Below are 22479 nucleotides of genomic sequence, written 5' to 3'. Positions count from 1 at the left end.
GACCTGCAGCACACAGGTGGCTGAGGGTGCTCAGTGCTTGTCAGGACAGTTTCTTTTCCCAGGCGCTTTTCCATGTGGTGAGGCCAGCACCTAGCTGGGAACCCAGCACACCGCAGCTGGGTGGTTCTTACCGCTTCTCACGTCTCTCAACACAGCTTTGACTGAAGCTCAGGACGTTCACCTGCACCTGACACCCCTCAAGCGCCGCTTGGAAGACGTAGAGAGGGTTGAGTTCAGCGAGGTGTAGCCTTTCCTGCTCCCCCTGCTCCACGTGGTGTGTTTGATCTGGGTCACCTCCAAGCACTACAACATGCCCGTGCGCATAGTGGTGCTGCTCCAGGAGATCTGCAACCTTCTCATTGAGCAGGTCTGTGGCTGTGATGCCTGTGTTTGCAGTCCCCTGTGTCCCCTCTCCCCTTCTTCCTATTGTCCTTCCCTGGAAAAGTGATTCTTTAGGCAACATTTAACTTAATAAACAGGTTCAAATGTGTTCAACACAAGAAGTCCTTGTTTTCCATGATGGCAGAAGTGACCTCTCAGGTGTGATTTTGCTCTTCCAGGCCCTGGTGTACCTGTCTCCAGAAGACCTTCTGAAAGGGGACATGGAGGAGAGCCTGGGCAAGGTGCGAATGGTGCTCGGTATCCTGAACATGTTCAAAGAGGCATTTGAGGAGAGAAGGGAAAAACTGCACATGTATTATGAACCAGGCCAAGAAGTGAGGGAGTGGGACTTCAGCTCCACGATGGTGTTTGCGAGGCTGGACACCTTCCTGAAGAGACTGGAGATGGTGGAGGTGAGACTCTGGTCTTGAAAAACATTGCAAACCGTCAGGAGAACTCTGTAGCCAGGAGATCACTTGCTGGCATCTTTCCTTTCTATAGCTTCACCTGATACCAGGGAATGGGGCCACTCTTTTGCTGTTAGGTCTCCTGTTACAGCGAGTCTAAGACTGTGTTTTACTATGTCCTGCTCAGTGCATATGTAAGCTGGTCAGGTTGATAGGTGTGTTTTTTGCTCTCAGGAGTCCCGTTGGACTCCTTGCTCCTGTTGGGGCAAGAAAAGGAGGATTACTGGAGGTGTGGTTTGCACAGCTGTAAATAAAGCAATGTAATCTCCCAGGTCTCCTGGTGCCATCAGAGACAGATTTAGGTTATGGTTGGACTCAATGATCTTAAGGGTCTCTTCCAACTGAAATGGTTCTATGATTCTATGACACCCTAGAGCTGGGTCCTGCCTGTCTTGGAGAGGCCAGATGGCAGGATCCCCTTGGCTGTGCCACGTGGGCCTGGGGAGGAGCAGGGACACGTTCCTCACCAGGTTGTCCCTTCGCATCCTCATAGTCCATCAAACTGGGGTGCTGTGGCTCAGGGGTGTCCCTGTTTGCCAGATCTGTCACCTGAGGCAGGGACATTGGGGTGTCATCCCTGAGCTCCCAGTGTGGCCAAGGGCTCCTTGAGCCCCAGGAGATGTTCTGCAGAGAGCAGGTCTGAGTGTGAATGTGGGAGCTCCCTATGCTCTCCTTACCACATGGCTGTGTCTGGAGACCACAGACATACAGAAACCATATGTACCTGTTATACAGACACTGTATATACCTCTTATACAGATACTGTATGTACCTCTTGTACAGACCTTGCATGTACCTGTTATCTCTCACGTGGCTAACCACACACATTCATCTGCTCTCCACACACATCCCAAATGAATTTCTTTGTTGATTGTTGCTGCGTTCTCAGTGTGTAGGGTTGGATGGCCAGTGTACAGGTTGCTGGTGTTTGCAGTTTTACTGCTTTAAATGTGCCATATACTTTTATGTGTTCCTTAATTAACTATGTTGAAAACTGTCATGACTGGTGCCTATTTTAAAAGTATTCATAATGATGGTTTCCAGTAGGGTTTGATGTGAAATAAACCAAATTATGCTGGTCAGTGTAGAGAGGAATATAAATAGACACAGGAATAACTGCAGGTTATCATGAGGACAGTGTTGGTGACAGGTTTACTGGGACCCTGTAAAGGCTCTGGGGCACTGACTGCTGGGATTCCATGGATGCCATGGGCACACTGTGGATATGGGCTGCAGACAAAAGCCAGTGGGGAGGTTTTGAGCTGGGGCACTGTGCGTTTTGACCAGTGTCTGTTTCCTCCTTCCGTGGCTGTCCCACACTCCAGGGACAGTAGAAGCTGCAGTATCTGGAGTCAGAGGGAGAGCCTGCGGAGTGAGCTGTAAAACAATAATTAAAAGCATAGTGCACACCAGCCTGTTAATGAGGAAAACTGCTGCATCTCTCTCCGTCTCAATTTCCCCTCATCACTTCATTTCAAGCAACCTTGCAAGACAAAGCAAGGGACAACTGGTATTTCCACATCATTTTTTTGCCTTACTAGGTATTTGTTCAAGCGGATGTGCTGGTGTGTCGAAGTGAATATGAATGCATATGTGCATTTGTTTTCGAATTTTCATAAAAGCTGCAGTTACACTGGTGCATGGGTAGCCCATGAGCACGTGAAGAGGGAAGGATCCCTTTCCTTTGGTTCGTTGCACTGTTTCATATTACGTGTCTGTGGTAAAACCTGCTGCCCTGCTCGGGTGGCCCCAGGACAAGTGCAAGCAGAGAGTGGCCACCAGTACATTCCTGTGCACATTTCTCCTGGTCCTCTGAGACAATGGATGTTCAACCAGCCCTTACTTGGCCCTACCTAGGGAGACAGATGAGGTGGGATGGCAGCAGAGCTGCCCAGTGCTACCACCACCACTGGGGGAGCGGGACATTTTCCCAAGAGGTGACACTGCCAGGCTGCAGAGGATGGGAAGGGAAGGGAAGGACCCGTGTGCCACCTCAGCAGAGAGGGCCAGCGGGGCAGGTGCTGCAACACCCACTTGGACACGTGGAGGTTTGACTGTGCAGGAGCTTTGGACAGTTTGGGTACCTGTAAATATTAGAAATCTGTCCTTGGTTAATACCTATAAAATTGGGATTCTTAGCTATGCTGGATGACATATAAGAGTCTCATATCCTGCTTTGGATCTGTCCTTTAAATACACTTAAAAGCGATTTTACAGTTGTCATGGTATTTCTAGTGGCTGCAGCAGGTCTCACTGGGCAGGGACGTGTTATGAGCAGCCACTGATGCTCAGGACAGGCAGATCAGGCTCCCCCCTTCCCATCCCTGCCACCCAGCCTGAGCACCAGCGCTGTGCTTGGGAAGGTCCCTCAGCAAGTGCAACTCTGTCGTGACAACTGTTGTCATCTTCTTTTGTCAACATCATGACCTGTGTCTCCCTCTGTTGACTTTGAAGGATCTCCTGGCAACTTCCTTGGACTTGATGAAGCTGGAGAAAATTGAATTCAGTGGGATTAAAGGGAAGACCCTGGGCCAGCAGGTCCTGGACATGTATGAGGAATTCCAGGAGGCATACAAGGTGTTTTCAGAGCGAACCTATGACTGTCTTGACCTGACCAACACGGTAGGTGGGACCAGTTTGCGGGAACATCAGGAACATGTGCATGTTTCCAAAGCAGCAGTTTCCTGCTATCTTCTTCCCAGCTCTTTCCTCCTTTCATTATGATCTGATCTGGTACTGGAGGGAACAGGGAGCCGCTGGCCTTTCCTGCAGAGATTTGGTACTTCTTGCACGTCTATATCTAACATATCTTGCTAGATCAGCACCTTAGATCAGTGCAGCTGGGAAACTGGGATTTCCATGAGTTATGCACAAGCTTTTGCTGTACATGGTGCTTGCTGAGGTATAAGAGCTATACCAACACCCACATCTCTTTGCTTTCCTGCTCTTGGTATTTACCATGTTTCCCCAAAAATAAGACCTACCCCAAAAACAAGCTATAGCATGATTTTTCAGGATGCTTGAAATATGAACCCTATTCAAAAAATTAGCCCTAGTTACAGTTCATAAAAAAGTCAATTTAAATAGGGTCCAGGCAGCTATACATGTAAAAAAGTAAGCATCTTTTGCAGCAAAAATTAATATAAGACTCTGTCTTAGTTTTGGAAAAACAAGGTAGTTTGCCTGATGAGGGCCAACTCAGATCATCTCTGGGATGTGTTCGCTCCTGCCTAGATGAACACATGGCATCTGGGGCTCTCAGAATTCAAGGATGCTCTATTTTATTATCAGTAGTGCTTTAATTAAAGGAATATTCCCAGCCCTCTGGGACCTGCCTGGTGTGGGGATGGGTGGCTCGTGCTTTGCTTCCTGCAGCTCCCAGTACATCTCTGCAGGGGGTGGCACGTCCCCAGTGTTTCTTGCTGGAAAGCTGCTTGCTCCATAGCACCCCTCCTTCAGCAGGGCAGGCACAGAGGAGAGGTGACAGTGGCTCTGCAGGAGGTGGCTTGGGTTTGGCGACCCCATGGCCATTTGTGTGACTCTGAGTCATGTTTGTTCTTTCAGTGCTCTAGTTTTGCACCCTCTGCCACTGCTGGAGCCGTTTTTTTTAGCTAAAACATGGCATCTGGATCTGCTGGAGCTCAGCAGTAGCAATAGTAAAAGCTATTTCCTTGCACTTTGTCCTTTGGAAAAGAGACACATGACCTCATTTTTAGTGGTTTTGTCCAAGCTAGAACAGAAGGACTGTCACGGACTGTCAAGTTCAGTCTTTGATTTGGACTCTTTTACGTGTAGGAAAACAAATATAGATGTTACTCTTGAAGTTCAAAGGATTTATTACAATTGAAGCAAGAAAAGCAGTGCAAGAAGATGATGGAAATTACAGAAACCCAGTACTGTTGAGTTTGAAAAGGACCTCTGGAGATCACCCAGTCCACCTTCCCTGCTCAAAGCAGGCTCAGCTAGAGCAGGACTGTGACTGGTCAGGTGAAATATCTCCAAGATTACCTATGTCCAAGTGTGGAGACTCCACAGCCTCTCTGGGCAACCTGTGCGAGTGTTTTGAAACTGCCTCACTCACAACCAGCTCACCATGGAACCACAGGCTTGTTTTGACTTGAAAGTAGGTTGGATTTGGGACTCAGCAGGTGCATCCGTGGGTTTTCTGGATGATGGTGTGGTCTTCAGGCCAAGTGGTGGGGGAGAGGGTGTGGAAATAGTCCATCTTGCCTGTAGGCTGAAGATAGTGCCATGTGGGCTGTGGAAAGCCCTCAGGACCAAAGGGTCCCTCCCAGAGAAAGGGCCAACATCTCAGCCATGGGACAGCACAGAAATGTTCTCAAGCTTCGTGAGGACTTTGCCACGTTGCGATGGCTGAAGATTGGCCAGAGGAGTGGCTTAGTTCACGGTGAATAAGAGAGGGCATCTCTGGATCGAGGAGTTACAGGTACCTTCCTAGTGCCATCTTGCAGCCTCACAGCTTGTGTTTTGCCTTTGTGCAGGACTTTGAGCAGGATGCCTTTGGTTTCCAGCAGAAAGTAGAAGACATGGACCGTCGGCTGGGCACCATTTTCATCCAGGCTTTTGATGACGCCTCCAACTTGGACCACGCCTTCAAGGTTTGTTTATCGCTCCCTTGCTCTTCCCTAAAAGGGAAATCAGGGCACCCGGCTCGGTGAGAATCACGCTGAGGAGACCAGGCAGTGCTGGAGCCACAGGCACATGGGGCTGGTGTTTGCTGGTGGGACAGTGGGACTTGTAGCTTTTGGGCTGCTCTTGGTTTGGGATGCTCAGGCTGGTGGGTCCCTCACAAAGCTTTTGGATGCCAGGAGATATATTTGTGTCTCTCTCTGCAAGTTGGGGGAAATCATGCTTTTTCTAGGATTTCCTGGTGAGAATTGATATTGTTAGTATCAATTTGTTAATATTATTAATACATGGATCTGTTTCAGTTTTGGAAACAGGTTTTCTAGAAACAAAGCTGGTTTATTTATCAATTAATCTATCTTGCAGAAATAATAAATGGTATTTTTTTAAAAAAATCAATATAAGCATTTGTAGAAAAGACTTTAGCAAGTGACAGTGTTTATCTTTGTAAGTTTTTTGAAAAAAATAGAAAATCTTGAAGCATTTGAAGAACAACAGTTGGAATGTGGTCCAACCCCAGAGAAAGTCTGAGAGGCCCCATAACAAAGGGAGCAAATTTCCTTTTTCCAAAGTGCCCATCGGTGCGGACAGTATTGAAGCATCTGGGCTGGGGAGGAAGGTCCCAGCTGATCTCTCTGCAGGAGTCGGGGTTGTAAATTTTTCCCCTCTTCTTTTCCTGCGTGTTCACCCCAACAGCTGCTGGACATGTTCGGGAGCCTTTTGGAGCGACCGGTAGTCGCTGCAGATGCTGCTGGCAAATACTCCGTCCTCATCAGCATGTTCAGCAGGGCCCTGGACCACGCCAGGCTGATCTACTCCCGGCACATCCAGGCAGAGCTGAAGCTCGGTAGGTAGAATGTGCTGAGTAAAATGGGTTTTACAGGGAGTTTGATTGAGATTAATTTGGGGGGGAAATGATTTATTTTTCTAAGGAACCCAAAACTTTACAAATTGCAGATGTTTTGAGCCTCTGTAGCTCCTAGTGGCAATGGAAATGCCTGGGAAAGCTCTGTTCTTAGTATTAAAGCAAATAATTGGTTAGGAGTAAAAATACCCTTTTTCAAATGTGTATGCATGATATGTGACTGGGAATGGAGACACATGCTGAGCTTTTCTCCCAGCGAGGCTGTGACAGGAGGTTTCTCTCCACATTTGTGTGCTGCCTCCAACACCCCATGGGACCTGCAAACCCACTCATGTGCTCCTCAGAATGAATTTATTTTGTTTCCCTTACAATGCTTAAAATGCAAAGTATGCGAGTGGGACTTTGTAACCAAGGGTTTAATCAGCCTTTTCCAAGTTTATTATTCCCCGTGACTGTTGGCACAGGGGGGAATGGGTGGATTTCTATCAGATTATGAGGATTCAAGTGTGTCATTTTGAACAATAACCTATTTACTTGCCTCAGAAAGATCATACTGGAACGAGACAAGTCCTGGACTGGAGAGAATCATGGAGAGAATCATTTGCTGTGAATTTGTGGTTATTGTTCTGTGGCTGTTAGATAAGACGGACAGAAGTAACTCCTGGTCAGAAATCCCTATGTCAGTGTTTGTGAGGGGCGGGGAATGTGTCCCAGGCAAGGGACACCTCACATCAGCTCAGGTTTGGACATAGTCTGGGCTTCTCGTTCGATCTCAGCTCCTTATTCAAGATCCAGAGGCACTTGCCTTGGTCACAGACCTACATCAGTGTGGCAGATGTTGGATTTAAGGAAGGAAGCTGGGAAATCAGAGCAGTTTTCTGCAAATGAGGTTCTGTTGTTGCATCTTTGGGGTTACAAGTGCAGTGTTCAGTCAAATGCTGTTCCAATGTGCCCTCCCCAGGATCCCCCCCTGTGCACAAGAACATGCCGCCGGTGGCTGGAGCGCTGCGCTGGGCGCAGGAGCTGCGAGCGCGAATCCAGGTGCCGTTTGATCACTTCAGGCACATCCCACATCTGTGCGTGTCTGTTCCAGCTAAGTTGCTTTATGACCACCTTGCTATCTTCTCTGTAATCAATCTGATTTTCTTTCTGTGGTGAACATTATCCCATGGTTATAGCTGAAATAATTCTTAGTCAAAGAGGTGTGAAGTGGTTGCACTGGTGCTTTTCAGCTTCCTTGTGATCATTATTTTTTTTAAGAAACTCATTAACTGGATTTGTTTTGAAGCGATTAAGAGGCACAGTGGGCTATTCAGCTTTCAGACATAGTTCCCGGGTTGCAATTGAAAGAGGTATCAGAACCTTTCCTGCTGCAATCCCACTCAGCATGTTCTCCAGGACCTCCTCAGCTGCAAGTCCTGGTTCTGGCATCATCCAAACTGTGAATAGCAGAGAAGTGCTGGGCTGGACTCAGCTGAGATCGATCGATGGAGCTGGGTTTGCATGTTGGGGAGCAGACGAGCATTTTGTTGGGCAGAAGAAAACTTTCTCAGCGTTAAACAAAGGAGCCATCTCCCAAGATCAAGGAAAGAAACCAATGCTGGTATATTTATCACCCAAATGCTTGTTATAACGGATGGTGTCAGGGAAGTATGGCCTCATACTCACAGCTGGCACCACATGAGACAACATTTAAGAGCTCTGTAAGCAAGGCAGTGTTGGACTTATGACAACTGAGGATGTTCTAGGGACTGCACCTGGTAGCTCACAGGAATGGCTTCACGTGTGCTGGTCAGGATTCTGTGTAAATGGATCCACTTTTTTAATGTACTTGACCAAAATAACTTGACCGTCACTGTACCATGTTTGTAACCTTCTCTCACTGTATCTTGCCATTAAGTGTCTTTAAGTGCACAGTTATTCTGCAGCAGCAAAGACATTGGTGCAATGAAACAAACTCTTGGGCTGTTCCCAGCACAGAGCCCAAGTTATCATGTCTGATTTGAACCTAAATGGCAAATTTTTGTCCACCATGAAGGACCCAGATCTGCATTTCACACTGATTTTCTGTCCTCTGTTTAGAGTAGTTAATAACATGCTCTGCAGCGGTGGTGACATGATGCTGTTGAAAGGGAAAAAGGATTAAAAAGGAGAAACAAAAGTGGTTTTGCTGGGATTTACTTGGATTTGCTCAGAGGACTTGTTTACTTCCAGCAGGTTTCTCAGCACTTGCCCAGCGGTGACTGCTCAGGCGCTCCTTTTTTCCAGCTTTTGGTTAAGTTAATTCAAGTTTTGTCAATATGTCCTCCAAAATCAACAACCATCTTGAGGAAAACTTGCATATTGTAGATGAAACAGTGGGGAAAAGACAGCATGATAAGAATTCCTCTGGCCTGCTGTTCCCTGGGCTGTACAGCCCTGGCAGCGTGGCCAGGGCTCTGCCTCTCGCACTCTGGGACACCTTTGCTCTTCGGTTTGAGGGGCATGAATTGGGCACCGCCAAGAGCTTCATCTGCCGGGAGCCACACTCTGCTTCTTTCTGTGCCTCTTTGACCTCAGAAAGTGGTGGCTGGTGAGCAGAGGTTGCCCTGCTCTGTGCAAACACCGGAGCATTGAGTATGTTACGGAGACCAGTGTTCCTCCAGCAGCTCTGGGCCCTTGTTCTTCCCCCAGGACGTGGTTCTCATTTGCCAGTTGCCATGCAAACACCCGCAAAAGGGCGCACTGGGGCTTGGAGAGCTTTTGTGCAGTGAAATGGTTTTGGGCGATATGGTGGGGTTGGAATGTAAGATCCCCAGCCAGGCTCTGCCTGCAAGGTGGTGGGTGGTTTTGGGAAGGGGTAAATAGAGACTGCAGCCTCACAGGGCTAAATGTAACGCTGAGCTTGTCTGTTGTGCCACCAGCTGCTTGGACTCTGCTGAAGGAAGAAGGGTGATAGAGAAGTATGAAGAAATGATCCAGCTGCTCGACAGGTAAGTGGTGGCTCAGGCATGACTGTAACTATATGAAAAAAAGCCAAACCTTATAGAATCATAGAATTGTTTTGGTTGGAAGAGACCCTCATGTCCATCCATTAACACAACCCTGGCACTGCCCCGTGTCCCTGAGAACCTCGTCTCCACGTCTGTCCACCCCTCCAGGGATGATGACTCCACCACTGCCCTCGCAGCCTGTTCCAATGCCCGACAGCCCTTTGGGGAAGAAATGTTTCCTAATATCCAGTCTGAACCTCCCCTGGTGCAACTTGAGGCCATTTCCTTCTCCTTCTCTAAACCACCTTTCAGCACATTTGCAAGCCCAGGGCCTGAGAATGTCTCTTTCTAAGCCAGAAGGAATTTTGTGATGAGAGAGGAGGAGGAATCCTTTGCTACACACCACAGTCTTTCTGTGATATCTTGAAATGAGAAGTTTGCATGGGAGGGACAGGGGCTGTGCAGCCCAGCAGAAATGTTGGAACGAGATTCTTTTGGATGTAGGAGATGCTGTGGTAGAAAACCTGAGCTGACCAGAAGTCTCAATCCACTTGTGCCCATTCACAGTGTACTTACCGTGGCTGTAATGTGTGTATTCCACAAGTGGGAGTGGGATTCGTTGCACCTCACTTAATATCTTAATGTTTGATGCTAAAACTGAACTGATTGCTCTGAGCTTTTGAATGTTTGTCCCCAAATTTGAATCCTCTGCTAAGAATGGTACTTGGGGGATCTTTGTTTTCCTGACTTGATGCTGTCACTGGTTTTCAGGTGTTTGTCTTTGAAGCCAAGATCTTTATGGAGGTGGTGTGGGTGGGTTTTAAATATTCCTTGATGTTCTTCAGCCCTCAGAAGTGGACTTGGCTTTTATTTGGTTATATGTCTTGGTGTGCGGGCTTGGCAGCTACGTGGTGGATGTTTTAATTTGTTTGTTTGTTTTTCGGCAGGTATCAGGAGAAGCTCTATGCAGACTGGTCCCAGACAGTCTCTGAAAAATCACAGTACAACCTTACTCAACCGCTTATCCGGCGAGATCCAGAAACCAAACTGATCACAGTTAATTTTGATCCCCAGGTAAGAACTAGCTTTCCTGTCTGCTGGAGGGCACGTCTCCAAGCTGTGCCCCACCGTGCATGGCAAGTCTGGTGGGATCGCTACTAGATCTGTTCTGCTGAGGTCCCTGGAGCATCTGTTATGGGTGACATGAATTAACCATCCCCTTTGTGGGCTCTGTCTCCTGGTAAAATATCAGGATTACAGTTTAAGCAGCGCAGATTGTAATTAAAGCCAGAAAGTCTGTGAGTAGCCAGATGTTAACTGGTGTCAGCATCTCCAGAGCAGGTTGGTTTGACGCTGGTGTGGGGAGCGTAGGAGCATCATCCTACAGACGTGGGTTCGTGTTATGTTTACCTGAAATCTGAGCTTCCTGAAAGGGTATAAAAATCCCAGGAAAGGTTTGTTTTGTTACTTCAGTGTTGTGGCTGTTGGATTTCCTTAATTGTGGTGCAGGAGGCTTCCAGTAGGTCTCTGTTCCCTAGGGCTGCCCTCTCCAGCACAGGGAGGCCTGACCATCCCCCTGCCCAAAGCAGAGGCAGGGTCCAAGCCAGCAGAGTGCAGAGGTGGATTCAAAGGTTCTGGGGCCTGATGAGAGCTGGGGCCTCTCAAATGTGAAATGCCATTTGCTGCGGAGGTGCTGAATCTCAGGGGCCTGGGAAAACATCAAACACTTCCCCCTTTCCCTGGGACTTGCTGCTGTTAGAGAAAAGTGTTGAGGTTCCAGAGCTCATTCCAGCTTGGCTCTCAGACAAAGGATTTGTCCAGCTCCTTGGAATCTCCTTGCTAAGGTGGGAAGCAAATGGCCCCAGGGGATGTTTTCCACCCTTCACCCTGGTGCCAGGGTTTGGAGCCTGTGACGTGCTGAGCATGTTCTCAGCTCCAGTCTCTGAGTGCTTCTGCGCTGCTCTCAGCTTTCCATACTGAGGACTGCCTCATGTCCTCAGGTGCCTGCTTAGCAGCCCCTTCATGCCCTTCAGAGCAGATAGGAGCACCTCATTTTGCCTAAAGGGAGGATGTATTTGCAACCCTTCAACATTAAAGAATCTTCCAGAGCTCACCTTCCATGGAGGAGAGGGAAAGAGGGTAAGACATCCTTGACACCATGGTGGGGATGTCTCAGACATTCCAGTGCATAAAAGGGAGGGGAGTTTGGTTCTATCTCACTTGGCCTCCTGCTCCCTCAATCCCCTGCTTTTCCCTTCCTCCCATCCCATCCTCTTCCATCCACCTCCTCAAACTGCTCCCTTCACCCTTCTGCGCTCCGTCTTTCTTTCCTCTTCTTGTCATTGTGGACATAGTCACTTTAGTATTGTAGATACTCCTCACCCCTGCCATTGCCCATACAATATACTGAATTTCTGTCACCCAGCCAAAACGTGCAGTTTCAGGAGCATTTTCCCTCTCACAAGCCACTAAACTGAGCAAAGATTTTTTTTTGTCTTAGAAGTGATATATTGCGTTGGAAGACCTTGCTGCTCCGTTTGTTGCAGGGACTCACTTCTACTTGGGTTTATAGTTTAATAACCCACTCAATCCCGTTCCATCACAACTCAAAGATGCTTTTGGTTGTGCCTCCTCCTGCAGGCACAGTATTGCTGAAAGACTGTATTGATGAGGATAGCTGAGAAGACCAGAGATCATCATGGCTTTTAGAGGCTGCACAGGGTTTGCTGGCTGGGTAGTTAACAGAGCTAGATGTCTTTGATTGGGAAGCAAATCAGAGGCAAAGATCAATGGGAGGGAGATGGTCTGGACTAGGAGGTGTCCAGGCCCTTCTCAGAGCGTACTGCTTTGTGAATAAAACAGCAGGAACCCCCTAAGATCCCCAGAATTGACGGGAGGGTGTCTACCAGGTGAATGGGGAGGATTGTCTCACATTCAGCTCTCTGCCTTGTTTCTGCAGCTGGTGTCGGTGCTGAGGGAGCTGAGCTACCTGTCTGGCAGCCGCCTGGGAGCCATCCCACCCACGGCAGCAGAAATCTATTCCTCCAAGGAGTCATACCAGCAGCTGGCGGCCAACTTGGAGCTGATGGTGAACAGATACAACAAGGTCCTGAAGACAGTCCTGGAGGTCGAATACCCTCTCATACAGGAGCAGCTGTGGGATATTAACTTGAAGCTGAAGAAGGCAGAAGAAACACTCAACTGGAAGATGGAGGGTGAGCTAGCTCTGTGTTAGGGCAAAAGAGGCCGTACAGGATTTCACAGAATCCCAGACTGGTGAGGGCTGAAGAGACCTCTGGAGATCTCCCAGTCCAACCCCCCTGCTCACGCAGGGTCACAGAGCAGATCACACAGGTGGGTCCAGGCGGGTTTCAATGTCTCAGAGAAGGAGACTCCACACCCGTTCTGGGCAGCCTGGGCCAGACTCTGGCACCTCCCAGCAAACAAGTTTCTGCTCATGTTCAGATGGAGCCTCCTGTGTTTCAGTCTGTACCCGTTGCCCCTCACCCTGGTGCTGGGCACCACTGAACAGAGTCTGGTCCATCCTCTGACAGCCACCCTGAGATATTGATCCCATTGATCAGATCCCTCTCAGCTTCTCTTCTCCAGCTCAACAGCCCCAGCTCTCTCAGCCTTTCCTCAGAAGAAAAATGCTCTAGACCCCTCAGCATCTTGGTAGCCACCGCTGGGCTCTCCCCAGTAATTCCTTGTCCTTCTTAAACTGGGGTGCCCAGAACTGGACACACCACTCAGATGGGGCCTCACGAGTGCAGAGCAGAGGGGGAGGATTCACCTCCCTCGACCTGCTGGCCACACTCCTACTCACGCAGCCCAGGTACCATCAACCTTCTTGGCCACAGGGCACATTGCTCATGGTTAACCTGCTCACTTGGGTCTCATCAGATTCCTCCCATGTCCCCAGCCTCCATCACCTGGTTCCCAGTGACAGTTCACAGCAGGGCAGGGGACTCTCCAGCAGAGCCAGCACTGGGGAGACAAAGGGCAGCCCCCAGCCTGCCTGCTCCTTCCCATCTTACCTTGATCTGCTTGGGCTGGGGACAGGATCCTGATCCCTTCAGCTTCCCTCTGGGCTTTTGGGGAAGAGAGGCTGCCCTGTAAGCAGTGATGCTGAGGAAACGGCAAGATTGGGGTTTGTGAGAGCTGGCAAGGCTGGGGTTGAAGAGTCTGCTCCCTGCCCGTGCCAGCCCAAGTGACCCACTGTGTGGTCATGTCCCTGTGTCCCCAAGGCACTGCTTTCTCCCTGAGTTGTGCAGGGACTGGGACCCCTTGGCCCAGCCATCTGGCTTGGGACAGACTTCTCCCGGTGGGGGCCAGGGCCACCTCGTTATCCTTTCCAGCCAGATGAAATACTGTGGTTAGTGGTGAGGTTTGTGCACCGTGACTTTGGGATGATTTAACCAGTGTTCTTGCTTGATCAGTTTTAACTGCAAAGCAGAATGGAGGAAGACAATTTGTTTCCTCTTGGTGAAAGCAAACTGCTCGCTGTTGGAATATATATTTCTGTCATCAGGCTTGTGGTATGAACAGGAACAAGTGTCCTCCCTTGGGAACTTGCAAAGCAGAATTCCTCATGCTGAAAAACTCTTTCTCCATTGCACAACAAAGATGAAGGGACTTTCCTGCAGATGAAGTTCCCTGAATCTAAATGCAGCCCTCGCTGGTACCTTGGGCTGTCACAGCCTGTGTTTGTGGGGCTGTGGGTCCCTGCTCTAGTGACAGTGGCAGGAACACTCAGCCTGTTGTCCTTGTTCTCTCTCTGGTAGCAGATTAAATCTGGGTACGGGAAAGGGGGAAGTGTCAGACGTCCCCACGGTGCTGGTGCTCCTGGCAGAAAACAGAGGCTGCAGCTGTACCATGGATTGTTGGGGTAGGAGGGAGCTAGAAGTGACTCTTTTGGTTGAGGTGGTAAGTCTCTTGTGTTAATGATGGGTGAGAAATACATGAAACCGTGGGGGAAAAGTCTTATGGAGAGTGCACAAGAGCTTGGCCATGCAGCTCTGAAAAAAAGTAGTCAATCATCTCATTTTTTACCAGGTGTCTGGGATCACATCTCCATGGTGATGGATGATGTCCATGACCTCGAGCAGAGGATACAGAAAGCCAAAAACAATGTTGAGGAGATCCAGACCATCGTGGGATCGTGGGCGTCGCCCATATTTGTGAGAAGAGATTGTAAAAGAGAATCGCTGCTGAGCCTGGAGGACTGTCAGGACCGCCTGGAACGGCGTTACAGCCTTGTCCGAGAGTCAGGGCAGAGGATTCATCTGCTGGTGAAGGTGAGGGGGGACCTTCTCCAGGGGTTTGTTGACTCTTCATAGGCTCTGGGTGTCTCTCCGCTCTGGTGAAAATGTCCAGAGCTGCTTCACCTTAAAATTAACTCCCTTAACTCATTTGAAAAACTTACCTGTTGTTGATTAAGGAATACTTTGATGGGTGAGCTGGTACAGCTGAGTGTGCGGGGCTGCTGACCAGGCACCGAGTTTGGAGCAGGAGTGGGAGCCGATGCAGCCCAGTCTGGCTCCCAGTCCTGGTTCTTGTGAAGCCACTAGAGGGGAGTCGTGCATCAGGCTTTGGGATCCTGCTCAGAGGAAAAACTCCTCCGAAATATTCACCTTAAAATGGAGAGGCAGCTGGCTGTGGCTGACCTTTCTGCTTTAGGCTTGTTGTTCCTCTGTGGGAGCAGGAGGTGACGCTGTCAGTCCAGGGAGAAGCTGAGTAACAAGAAAAAAGCTGCTGTCTGAACCCTGTTTTTTTTCCAGTGGCTTTGCCAGAGCTGAGAGTCCTCTTTGCAGAGCAGGAGAAAGCCCAAATCTCTGCGCCTCACCTGCCCAGAGGTTTTAGCGTGTCAGGGACAGCACCTTGGCTGGAAGGCAGATGGATTTTAGGTCCAGCCCACTCCTGAGGGTCGCCATCTGGCCTTGGACTCTGGAGAGACTGGGCTGACCCTCTCTGGGACACTGAGCCCTTGTTGCTCACCTTACTTCACTGTCTGCACTCAGCCTTGGGCTTCTGACCCACTTCTGTACCCTCTGAACCCACGGCGAGGATTTTACTATGCCCACGTTGTCCTGCTGCTACAGCTGTGACAGGCTCAACCACCTCCAGCTACACCCAAAAGATGGGAACACTTCCTAAATTGACCGGAGAGAACATGGGGCTGTGGCCAAGGCAGAAGGGCTGGCACCGCTGCTCTGGTGGCTCACAGGGCAGGACCAACTGCAAAGCAGCATGAAGGTCCTGGGGAGGGAAAGGCACCGTGGCCCAAAATAGGATGTCCCCATGCCTCTGTCCTGCTGTGCTGGTCAAACCTGGAGGAACAGCAGCAAAGGGGCCAAGAGCTGGTCTGCTGTGTTTCCCTTGGGTGTTCAGGTCTTCTTTTGAGCAGGTGAGTCTTGAGGCTGCTGAGAGAAGAGCACAGAGAGTTTGGGTACGTGCACCCACAAGCACAGGCAGGACAGTGAGATGCTGGCTTGCATTGCCCTTTTGCACCAGGATGAGGCCTCTGGAGTAAACGTTCAGTAGAACACCAGTGACAAGGGGGCATTGTCAAATACAAGGGCATGGGACGGTGAAGAGGGGGTGGTGCTTTCAAATGGGCATTCCCATAGTGTTCAGTCCTGTGAAGTTCCCCTTTCTCTTGTGTCAGCAAAATGTGGAGGTGAGTCTGCAAGGCACCAGAGCCCTGGCTTGCTCTGTTAACAGTTTAATCACTCAGCGTTGATGTGTAAAGTTGGGGAGCAGCAACTCTGGGTTGACTCAAGCCCAGTTGGCAATGCCACTCTATCTTGAGGAGGCTGAGGCCAGACCTTCTTGCTCTCTGCAACTGTCTGAAAGGAGGTTGGAGCATGGAGGGGGTTGGTCTCTTCTCCCAAGTAGTAAGAGATAGGATGAGAGGAAGTGGCCTCAAGTTGCACCAAGGAAAGTTCAGATTGGATATTAGGAAAAAATAATTCACAGAGAGGATTGTGAAGCTTTGGAATAGGCTGCCCAGAGCAGTGGTGGAGTCACATCCCTGGAGGTGTTAACAAATGTACAGATGGGGTTCTTAGGGACATGGGTTAGTGGTGGAGTTAGGTTATGGTTGGATTCGATGATCTTGAGGGTCTCTTCCAACCAGAATGATTCTATGATCTCATGTGTGCCAAGCTGCCATGCCACTGGGAATGGCACCCTCTCCTGTGTCCCCAGAGATGAAATACAGCCAGCTTTGAACCCCTGGCAGCAGACTGCAAGCTGGACCTTACGTTTTTTTTGAGCCCGTGCCTGTGTTGAGAGCCCCTGGCAGGCTTAGGAGAAAGAGCCCTCAGAGGGCATAGCAAGGCCGGAACAGGATCACGGCAGAGCCTGGGAGGTGCAGGGGATGGATACCCAGGCTGGTCTTGTGGGTGTGGAAGAGGAGACGCAAGAAGGATGGGGCCATTCTGTGGCCTAGAAAACCGTGAATTTCCTGACTGTGAACTTGCCTGGAGGTAAGGAACGCAATAAGCTGAGAAGGGAGGCTGTAAGCCAACCCTTTGTCTTCTGATCCCAATCTTTAACTATTTTCACTTGGTTTATTTAAAAACCCTTTTCTGAATTTTAAAGTTCTCTTGTTTTGAGATGACCATTTGTAGGGCAGAGGTGTAAGCAGTCCACTTGGAAGGACTCATCCACCCAAGGTAACATTATACAGGCCACAAGGACTGAGGCTTCATGCATTGGGATGAGCCTTTGGCCCAGGTCTGCAAAGCACCCTTGAGCCCTTTGGCCTCAGAGAAGAGGGAGGAAAAGGGTGCAGGGCTGCTAAGTCTCTCACGCACTCCATTTTTACCTTGTGATTATTTTGAGTTCCTTCAGATGACAAAGCAGCCCTTGACAGAAGGAGAAAATTGTGGCCATGCTACCAGCAGCAACATCCGTCTGTCTGGTTTCTCACCCCCCGCAGGGCTGGTACCTGTGTGCTCATTGCCATGAGTCCTCAGCTGTGGGCAGCTCTTGTAGGACAGACTCAGCCCCGCTGTATTTCAAAGCGTCGTCTTTTTCTTCCAGGAAAACCAGAGCCTCTTACTTGCAGACCCAGCATCTGACATCTGGAAGGCCTATGTGGATTACGTGGATGAGATAGTTCTGGATGGATTCTTCACTGCCATTGAGTGCTCACTCAAGTACCTCCTCGAAAACACAGGTAACTGCTGGTTCCTCAGCTCTGGCCGTGATACCATCTTCAGTCTCACCAAAAGGAAGTTTCTGTTTTGTGCTTTGACTTGTGGTGGTCTTTCTACTCTGCCTCTTGCATTGTCTACAGCAAGTGCTGGAGGAGCCTCCAGACTCAGAGGGTAACTCTGTCACCTGGTCACTGGAGCAAAGCCTTGCTCAAGGGAAGGGACAGAGATGACTGTGCACCATTTGCTGGGATTTGTGAACAGACAAAATTGAGGCATCATTCCAAGTCTGTTCTTGGGCATCAGCCATCTCCTGACCTCCCATGCACAAAGCATCAAGGTGACACAACCTTTCGTTTGTGGAGAGTCTCAAGAGTTGGTTCTGTGGATGAAAGACATGAAAGAAAAACCTCCATCACTGAGGAGTGAGGAGAGGGGTCACCAAACCAGAGCTCCTGCCTAAGGCTGCCACGGAGGGTCACTCTGCTGAGAGCAGCTGTGTCCAGCTAAAGCACATCTTCAGAACGCTTCCCTCCTGGATGTGGAGGCACACTGAGCTGGAGAATTGCATCCAGTTCCTCACCATCTTGTTAAAAACAAGCACATAATTTCACATTTGTGAAACCAGTTGGTGTTTTATTTTTTCATGCCTTTCTCCACTAAATTAAAGAGCCTCTTGGTTCCTGTTGTTTTTCTCCTCTTTAAGTACTTATGCGCTGTAATTGTTCAGCTCTCAGACTCCCTTTTGATTAGCTGAAGAGCCTGGTCTCTTTAAGGCTTCCCTCCACAGCATTTTTCCGGTCCTTAAATCACTTGTGTCTCATCTGTTCTCCAGTATCTCCTGTGGGTACCAGAACACCAGCTGGTTTGGCAGCCTCCCCTCTGCGTTGTATGCAGACACAATGTCACTGGACCCAGCGAGTGGGTGTCCCACCTGCCTGGTGTCCCTGTGGGGCATGTGTGTGTCTTGTGGTGGGATGTTAGTGGTGGCTCTAGATCACTTTTCTCCCCTTCAAAAATAACCTGGCACCTCTGTTCTTCCCTACCAGATCCCAAGGCAGGGCTTCCTCCCCTGTTTGAGGTGCAGCTGGATTTGGTGATCCCAGATTTGATATTTCAACCCTCCTTGGACCCTGGCACAAACGATGGCTTCTACGACGTGGTGGAAGGTCTTCTCAACGACATCTACCGGATCTCATCGCTGGTGCCCAGGCTGGCTGAGCACAGCGGCTTCCTCCACTACCAGGTCCGTGGCTGTGGAGCTCCCTCACGCTGTGTGGCAGTGAGGAGGTGCCACGCTGCCCCCGCATCACTGCGAGCTCCTCTCCTCTTCTCTCCAGGCTGACATGGAGGACATGGCTGACCTGGCCGACATGCGCCATGAGCTGATGGGGCGTGTGCAGGCCGTAATGGCGGCCTGCTGTGATTACCGCAGTGCCTTCGACCACTACTCCTACCTGTACGGGGAGGACAGAAAGGAGTTCTTCCGCCAGTTCCTCCTCTACGGGCACATTCTCACTGCGGCAGAAATCGAGGCCCATGCAGAGAACGGGGTCCCTGAGTCACCTCCCACGCTGCAGCAGTTCCGAGAGCAGATTGACTCCTACGAGAAGATCTATGAGGAGGTGAATCGCATCGAGCCCATCAGCATTTTCCAGAGTTGGATGAAAGTTGATGCTCGGCCTTTCAAAGCGTCTCTGCTGAATGTGATTAAACGGTGGAGCTTGGTGTTCAAGCAGCATCTCATGGACCACGTCATGCACAGGTAGGAACCGTTCTACCTCTTCTTCCCAGAACCAAAGTGGGTTTCTCTTGTGTTGGCTGGGCTTTATCATTTCACACTGATAAGCAAAAGGCTAATACAGGAGCAAGAGGAGGGGGCACACACCCCCTGCCAGCTCCATCGCATCTCTGCTAACTTTCATCCCCTCGTCTCTGCTGGGAGCAGCTGGTCCAGCTGAGTGTGTAAAGTGCAAACAGTTCCACGAACTCGGTACCATCAACATCCTGCGAGCTGATGCTCCTACGACCTACTGTGTGGTGTTGGACAGGATGTCTGTTTGTCTGTTCATCCTGGTCCAACTAATCTAATCTCTTCTAGGGCTCTATGCTTATTTTGTTGAATTTGCCATCAGTAAAGCTGCATTAATGCCATGAGATACTTGCTCCGTTTCTAAATGCAGTGCTCTTTTGAGTGCACTCTTTGTAAAAAAAGTAATTTGGGTTGCCTGGCATGAGCAGTCATGGGGAGGCAGTTTCAAGGTTACAAAAAGGAGGAGCTTTGGATGTAAGTTTTGAATTAACATGTGTTCCCTGCTCTGAATAGCTGCTCAGCCGCCTGGTCTCTGCAGGATGATGTGTTAGGTGATTTATTTGAGTAGTAGCAGCTGAAGGATGCCACAGGGCTTGGATGCTTACGAAGAAATATTTACAGACATATGTACTAGTGAAGGCTGCTGCGTGTGGTGGCTGCTGTGATCTCTTGTGTTCTTTTCAGCACGATAATTCCTGTGCAAAGAGGTTTTTGCATAGGTTAGAACAGGCATTTAGGAGTTCTTATTAAGAGCTCCTGACTCAGCAGTTTAGTCTTTAATAGGTGAAGTGTTTAGGGCTATGTTTTGGTCCAGCAGCATCCACAGAATTTAAGCGGGCACTTCAAAAGTAAGCGTTTTGAGAAGGGAAGAATGGAAAGGACCAAAGATCCAGGAGCCCATCAAGCTCTGCTAACAGTGTCCAGCAGCTGGTGAGATCAAGAAGCAGGTAGGGAAACTTCCCCCAAATAGTCTCCTTGTCTCTAACCATTCATACCTGAGGACTTTGAGAGTCATGGGTTGTACCTTTGTATCTAAAGACCTGGATGGATTTTTTTTTCTCCCACAAATGTTCGGTTGCTTTTCTGAACCGCTGTGAATTTTTAACATCTGCATCCTTCTGCAGCAGAGACTTACCCTCTGAAATAAGGCAGCGTGCGAAGAAGAATCCCTGTTTGTTGTAGCTTTACAACCTACCAGGTTCATTTGTTGAATTCTTGTATTGGAAGAGATGACATGAAAACTGTCCTTTCAAATTCACTCTCTTCAGACCACAGACCCGAGCTCACAGGTCTCCCTTATAGAATCATAGGATAGAGTCATAGAATCTGTTTGGTTGGAAGAGACCATCAAGATCACAGAGTCCAACCATAACCTAACTCTGGCACTACCCCATGTCCCTGAGAACCTCATCTATATGTCTATCCAACCCCTCCAGGGATGGTGACTCCACCACTGCCCAGGGCAGCCTGTTCCAAGGCCCGACAGCCATTTATGTGAATAATTTTTTTCCTAATACCCAATCTGAACCTCCCCTGGAGAAATTTGAGGCCATTTTATCTTATCACTTGCTACCTGAGAGAAGAGACCAACCCCCTCCATGCTCCAACCTCCTTTCAGACAGTTGCAGAGATCAGGTCTCCCCTCATCTCCTGTTCTCCAGGCTGAACAGCCCCAGCTCCCTCAGCTGCTCCTCGTAAGACTTGTGCTCCTCAAATGCCTTTTCTCCAACCTGTGAAGTCCCAACCCATTTATCCGTTCCTCACAGGAAGCTGTACCACATCTATGGATCCCTGTGAGCATGAACTGTGGTTCTGATGCCCTCAGCATGTTGCCATGTGATGGGCAGAGTTAGCCAGGCCTTTCCCTCTCCGTGCCAGTCCAGCTGCCTGGATGATTCCGGTAGGAACTGCTCTCATTTGGTGCTTTCCTGTTTTGTGTTCTACAGCTTGTCTGACCTGGACGAGTTCATAAAAACTGCTGACAAAGGTTTGAGCAAAAAGGTTGAAAAAGGCGATTATGATGGTTTGGTGGAGATCATGGGGCATCTCCTGGCCGTTAAGGAAAGGCACAGTGTCACCGATGCCATGTTCGAGCCCCTGAAGCAAACCGTCAAACTGCTGAAGACGTATGAGCAAGAGCTGCCGGAGGAAGTCTATAAGCAACTGGAGGTGGGTGAAAAGCTGCGGTGGACACGGCGGTTTGCCAAGTAGCCAGCGTCAAAGAGTATGAGCTTAAGAGCATTGCAGGAATATTTAAAGCCCCACTCCCTGTCATTAGAGGGCCTCAGTGTATAGTATTTTACTATTGTGGGATGTGCCTTAATAGCTCTAAATTTTGGAGTTATATTGAGATTTTTCTTTTAAAGCAGAGATTAAGCCTTTTGTTATGTATGAAAAACATAGAATTGCCTGCTCCAACTCTCAGCGATTACTCTTGAAAAAAATTAATGCATTTTCAAATACATCTGTTAATTAGTTTGAATTATAATTATTTTTAAATAAGCCAGTTCTTGGCAACTGTGGAGATGGGAAGGATAATGTTGGCAGGGGAGTCGCCTTCTCATAGGACTTCAGTCCTCCACTAGGTCTATAACACCCAATCTGCTTGACCCAAAGGACATCACTGGGAGCACGTTATGAAGGTATTTCAGCACCTTTCCACATCTGGCCCTGATGAATCAATTTTTCTTTGGGGAATTCTTCTCATTTCTGGACAGGGGACCATGAGGTGAAGGTTGGAAAAGCCTGTGGGATGCCCAGCCAGCCTTGGGGAACTGGCAGCAGTCACCATGTTACGGTGGAGGAGCGTGTGGCTACATACTGATGGATACCCCTTAGTCACGGGGCGTTGTGTGCAGAGGGCTCTGTGTAGGACACCAGGTTTAAGGCAGAGCTTTTTGGGGAGAAGTTCCTCCCTCTGCTGCAGGCTTGGATGGGACCTGAGCGGGGTTCAGCAATCCCCCAGTTTTCTGCTGGTGCAGCCGTGATCCACGGATGGTTGTATCACCAAATCTGACACGGGTAAGGGTCCTAAAGATAACTGGATTCCTACAGACACCCTGAAAAACAGAAGAGCTGCATTAAATGAATGTTTTGGCTGCTACAGCAGCTTCAGTTCAGCATAAAAAATGGTGCTATGGGGAACCCAGCTCTGCTGATTCCTCTGCCCAAG

At 49.2% G+C, this 22479-nt stretch overlaps 1 pseudogene; it reads left to right on the top strand.

Annotated features, from left to right (window-relative positions):
* The window catches only part of LOC136115906 (dynein axonemal heavy chain 9-like), a 119392-nt pseudogene that overhangs the window by 15874 nt on the left and 81039 nt on the right, over nucleotides 1–22479 (top strand).

This window comes from Patagioenas fasciata, chromosome 12, assembly GCF_037038585.1.
Source record: "Patagioenas fasciata isolate bPatFas1 chromosome 12, bPatFas1.hap1, whole genome shotgun sequence".
NCBI classification, from domain to species: domain Eukaryota; kingdom Metazoa; phylum Chordata; class Aves; order Columbiformes; family Columbidae; genus Patagioenas; species Patagioenas fasciata.
Note: the sequence above shows the minus strand (reverse complement) of the source record. Positions and strands in the feature narration are given on the sequence as shown.